This window comes from Benincasa hispida, chromosome 7 (assembly GCF_027475165.1).
Source record: "Benincasa hispida cultivar pf3 chromosome 7, pf3_genome.v1.1, whole genome shotgun sequence".
Lineage (NCBI taxonomy): Eukaryota > Viridiplantae > Streptophyta > Magnoliopsida > Cucurbitales > Cucurbitaceae > Benincasa > Benincasa hispida.
Window position 1 is genome coordinate 27,204,266 of NC_143484.1, and position 6,454 is coordinate 27,210,719.

Consider the following 6,454-nt stretch of genomic DNA (forward strand, 5'->3'; position numbering starts at 1 on the left):
AATAGCAGATCATTTTCTAAAGTAAATGCGGTGCTCCTAGTTCTAGGACGCATGTGTTGAATGCAACAAAGTCCATAGAGCTTATTCCTAAGTCTCTACTATTTTCCTATGCGATGATGCAAGATGTACACAAGACAAGGTGACTGCACACAATCATATCCTATTTCTAGGATGCATGCGATGCGTTAATAGCAAACAGTGCTTATTCCTAAGCTCTTATCTCTTGATTATGCGTTCTAACCTAACTCTCCCAAGCCTAGATTCTAACCTGGCTTTCTCAAGCCTAGATTCTATCCTTAGACTACCCTCCCGAGTATCTCTAATGAACAAATGAAGCATACATAATACAAGATAATCGCATAGAATGAAGATCCCCAGTTATGATAGCTAAGTTCTTCTCAACCCATTCAACAAATTTAGCTACTCATGCGTAATAAAAAAAGAGTGAACAAATATAAAGGAGTAAATTCCATTTCTATAGATAAGTTTGAGTACAAAATGACAATGGAAGATAAGGATAGAGAGCCTGGTAGCAATCCCTTGCTTCCCAAGGCCTTCACATTGTCAACTCTATTCTGTTCAAAAGATAATCCTGCTTCTATAGAAGCTGGCCTTCTCTCCGATATCGACGCTTCCGGCACTTTCCCAAGCTCACCGGAACGATATATTGTCACAATCTCGCTTCTCTCGTTTCCGTCTTAAAATAAAAGAAAATCTAAGAACAAGGCTATTCTAACTATGGAGAAAAATTATCTAAGTATTCGAACTCGCTGAACTAGCTGAACCCCTTTTCTGAAGGTTGTCTTCGGTATTTATAGAGCTCTTAGGTGAAAGGCAGCTTCTCTCTTATGATTGCACAGATGGGATGGATTTAATTCTTTAACTGATATGCCGAATATTTGTCACCAAAAAGCTGAGTGTACTTGTTATCGTTAGCGGCTTGTCAACTTAATTTGGATTCGACCGTCATCAGCTTTCTGTCCCATCGTGATTAATTATGCTTTTCACCTAGATGTTCCCACTAAGTTGCGTCGACTCTATACGGCAATCCTTCTTGAGCAGATGTTTGCGAGCACCAATCACCGCAAAGCCTTGCGGTAATGCTGCACTCGACCGTTGATTTCTTGTGATCGCATTTTCCACCTTGCGTCAACGCATATTCTACATAAAAATACATAAGTTAACTGTTTTTATACGATGGACGCATGTGACCACACTGTTATGAACTTAATGCTTTTTGGACGTAATCTAACATATTTTATCAATGCAAACCTTCATTGTTTAATAACTTAGCACTGTAATAACGTGCATTTCTACCCGTTATCACTGGTTGCACATGCATTTGAATCAAGCAAAATAGTACAAGAGATTGAACTCTGCGGCTTGACTCTTTCCTTTTCTTTCACTTTATTTCCACTTTCCATCTCATGTGATTAAGTGTGATTGTTGTAAAGACAGTTTCAATTTCTTAAAATGCAATCCTACGTTTGATCCACCACTTTGCCTCTATTTACATTCTATTGGGTGATTGATGCGTTTATGACTTATTGCATGCTTAATTTTCAAGCTTTAATCATTTTGATCATCTGGTTGAAGTTATAACTCAATTAAAACTATTTCAGAGAATAAGATAGCCAGAAACGCATTGAGCCAGAATGCACAGTAGATTTAGAGAAAAATATTTGTGCTTCGCTACTTTCTGTAACCAACACATGCACCCTAATACTAGGAGCATATGTGGCATTCGCATTGAGAAATGTTGAATAATTAGAGGAATACATTTACATACATTTGGTTTGTAAGCAAGCATCCTTGTCATCTTCATTTCACCCTCACACATGCACATGTGTTCATTTTACTTGGAATCAATGCATACCCCTAGCATTAGCACCACTCATTCATAAATCCCTTTGTTTCACTTGAGCTTGTATGTTCTCTTGCATATATGCATTGAGATTAGTGTAGATAAACCTCTTTCGCATTTATCTAGGATCTTTCTACAACTATCGCAATGCAAGGCCTACGTTAGTCTGTCATAAATCCCTGTGTTCAACCCTAGACTTACCAGGAACTTGAGTTAGATTTATACTTGGATCTGATTTAGGAAAAGATTGTACGCGTTATAGAAAGTGTAACGCAACACCTCAACACATCACCTAATCTTATCATCTAGAGAAGTGTTTCATCATTCAACTTCATTCACCGCCAATCTTGCTTTTCACCTTTACTTATATACACTTTTAAACACAAATTACGAAGAATAAACACGATCATTGGAACGCTGCTGTAATGTTTCTAAATGTTTATGCTTGAAAATTTATAATGTTATTTAGTATCTTAAAGCATGGTAAGTAAGTTAGTTTTAATTGTTAAGATTGAAGTTAGTAGGTAAGTTAATGAAGGAGAAATTCTTCTAAGTGTTCAAGCTCCAAAAATGAATGAACTAAGTTTTAGTTAAGATATTCTAAGTATAAATAAGGGAGCTCTCAAGTGGAAATGAGTGTTTACAACACTTAGTGAAAATTTTAAGAAATGTTTGAGGAGAAAAAGGCTAGGCATTGAGTCTTGTATGGCTTAAAGAATGTGGTTGAGAGGCCTTGACGGCAAGCCAAAGGAGGACTTGATGGTGGTAAGTTTTAGGTGATGACCTCGGTAGCAAGACATGGAGGTTAAGAGTGGGCAGCTTGAGGCGATGGCCTCGACGTGCAGCCTAGCTTGAGATATGCAATGGGCCTTATGGGAGGTTAGTGGCATTGGTGTAGGTGACCAGGCATGCCGCGGAGCGCCCAAAGTGAGGCGCTGAAGAAGGGTTGCTGAATGTACGATGAAAAAGTGGCCGAAAGGCTTGAGTTTGTGAGGGTTATGCCTTCTTATGTGTTGAAGAGTTGGGAATTATTTTCTTAAGCCTAATTAGTGGGCTAAGTGGCATAATTAGAGACAAGGAGCAAGAGTTAGTGGCATGAGCTGTCAATTAATTAGGCAAGTAAAGCATGCAAGAGCAAGTATAAATAAAGACTGGAAAGATGAAGTCATTTTTGCCATTTCTCTCGTGCTAAGGAAGAAATTCTTCAACCAAATTGAAAATTAATTAGTTTAATCGATTATTTAGGGCTGTTATGAAGAAATTTCCACGATTGGATGGTGAAATCTTGAAGAAAATGAGGTATGTTCTGATTTCTAGACTACCCCAAGCAAGTTGTGGAGATTAGTGAATTTGAGTTCTTTGGGAGGAATTGGAAGCTCTAATTTTGAGGTGAGATAGTTTAAATAATATGTAAGAAGTTCATAGAAGTAAGTTTTTATTTTTTATCAATAGGTTTCAAGTTATAAGTTCTAGAAGTTGAATATGGAATTTGATGTTGGATAAGCAGCCAGTTGCAAAAGTTGAAGAAGCAAACAACTGGCCCAGGATTGAGGAGGCTGGCATTGAGTAGAGTTGTTGATGAGGTGTCTCTCGTCACACCTCTCGCATTCCTCATGCCTATCAGGCAAGCAACCATGCCAAACTAGGCCATAAAATCTACCCATCACCTAGTCCTTTCACGCCTTAACACCTAGAACGCATGTGCTACTACTGAGCATGTCACTCACCCAAGTGCCTGTGCATGGGATTACCACCCACGAGGGGTCACCCAACTATCTAGTGCACGCGACCTGCAGGCCCGTGTGCGTGTCTAGCACCCATGTCTAGTGTCAGCATGTGTGTGCCCTATGCTCATCAGGCCTAGTGGTGTGCCTAAGCTGCCGAGGGTTTGGCATTTTCCTAGTTTTGGGATTTTAGTGTTGCAAATATATTGTCAAATCCTTTAGGGAATATTGTGGATAATTAAGCTATTAAGGATGCATGACTCTAGAAAGAATGTAAGGTTCAACGTAAGTTAAAATAGGATGACCTAAAAGGCTAAGTTAGCTAATGTTATTCAAGCTCAATGAGTAAGTGTCATTGACCAAAGGTTATTTATTTATGTGACTGATCAAACAGAGACTGGAAGGGCCTATAACCTTTTGAGAGCTCACTGGAGACAGTGAGTGACAAAGTTTTATAAATGCTATTCTTAATATGCTTTCTATGCATACCTTATGAATGTTTTACCTTAAATGATTTCAAAGCCTAGTTTAGCCAAAGCATGATTTATGTTGAATGAATAACTCATCTAGCATGAAGAAAAGTTTCCAAAGTATATTAAAGCATGAGTTTTTCCTTTTAATAAGCTATAAGCTTCAATGTTTTTAAAGCATGAATTTCTTTTAAAGGAAAGTTATATGTTATGTCCCATATGATGTTTCAAGTATGATTTTGATGGCGCTAAGCATTCCTAATGTGTTCATGAGATTTTATACCAAGTTGTCTATCTTTAATGCCAAGTTTTCTAAGGAATGCTGAATGATTTTAAGTACAATGTATGTTTTATTTAAAGCATGATTTCAGTACCCTAGTTATGAATTCCCGTAGCTAAAGGAGATGAAGGTATCTGGGACCCTGATACTGAAGGAGATAGACATAAAGGTAATGTGATAATTCTACCACAGCTAAGGTTATTAATGTTGGGAGCATGAGCAAAAGGGCTCTACCTTAACTAAGGCATAAAGGTACAAAGTTAAGTATGAAAGTTTTACGTGATCTACAAAAGATATGATATGTTTTCAGGGCTTTTCAATGCCTCTATGAAATGTTCTAATGTTTTAAAGTTTACAAGTTTAAGTGAAGCATGCTATAACCCTGAATTCATGAAAGCATTTCCATTTATCAGTCACGTTCTAACTTCTTTAGCATGTTTATGTTTATGAACATTTCTTTAAAAATAGTCACTCACCAGGCATCCCAGCTTACTTTTTCAAACGTTTCCTCTCCCCAAGTAGCGGTCGAAGTCCCAGAGCCAAGCTTACCGCTGCGAGTCTGCCACAAGATAGTGGATCCCTGATAGATCCTGAAGTCTGTTGGGTTTTATGTCCTAAAACTTGTGGTTTGTAAACAATAAAACTTATTCTGAAAATTCAATAAGTTGTTATTGAATATATGAATTGCTTATTTCATTTTAGAAATAAATCCAATAAACTAAAAGATTCATGACTAGTACATGAGCACTTGAACTTTATGTGGAGACATAAAAGTGGATCAGGTTCGAGTAAATAGTCAAAATGATCTATAGTATATGAATAAGATTAGATGCCCTATTCTGGTAACACTATTGGATGCGACCCACTCTGTAGTTATTACAAGGATTGTAAAGTGCTACAGATGATGTGATCCTAATTCATACATGTTATGACATGAGAAGTGGGGGTGTCCTGTGCAATGGGTTTGTATAAGACCAGACTATGAAATTAGTCAGTCTTACTTTATAATGGTATTTACTGTTTAAGACTGACTATTTCAAAGTGATGACCTAGGTAACTTGACCTTCATCCTGAGCTAACTATGAACTCTTGTTTATTCGGGATTATCCTTGATTTGTGCAAGATGGAATTCAGTCCTACTCGCTTTCAGGGATAGTAGAGAGGTCGTTCCCTTAAGTGCTAATTCAGGGTCTTGAAGAAGGGCCCCACCCTCTCATTGGTCCGAGAGGGATTCAGTTTGTTGATCGGATCACAAATCAATTATTCATTAGAGGATTAGTGGAACTTAAGGAATAAAAGGTAGCCGTACAAATCAAAGGATTGCCCTCATGGACAGGAGGTCAAACTCACTTAGAATTAAGGTCAAGTTATCTATGGTCATCCTAATGAAATGTAAGTCTCTTCAAGTAACGGTGTTATAAAGAGAGACTAATCATTTCACGGTCCGATCTTATACAAACTCTTTGTATAGGTTACCTCCACTGACATATCTCCACATGAACCATCAGGATCAGATCATTTGTAACACTTTACACTACTGTAACAATTACAAAGTGGTTTTGTATCTGTAGTGTCACCAGGATAAGGTACCCAAACTTATCTATATACTACAGACCGTTCAGGTTATTACTTAAACATGATCCACTTGTATATCAACTACATACATGCTTAAGTTATATTAAATAACCTTGGATCCTAGTTTATTGGATTGGGTTAATGCAGACTAAATGTCTAATAAAATAACATTTTATTTTATTAAATAAATAATTTGTGTACAAATAATTTACAAACTACGGAATCCACAAGATTTAGGACATCAACCCCAACATATACTACTTATACTAAGGCATTATTCTAATTATTTCTACTTATTTAGTTGTATTTCAAAATATTCATTACATGGAATTTCAACGTTTTAATTTGCTAATTTTGTAATGTGATTCATGGTTAGTACTTAATTGGACTTTTATTTTTTTTAAAAAAATTAGGAAACAAGTTTAAATTAAGGTTTAGATTGTGTTTCCAAGCTGTCAATTTTTAGCCTTTTTCTTCCTTTCTTTTTTTTTCTATCTTATCATTGTTTTAACTTTTTTTCCTTACGTTTTTTCCTGTATTT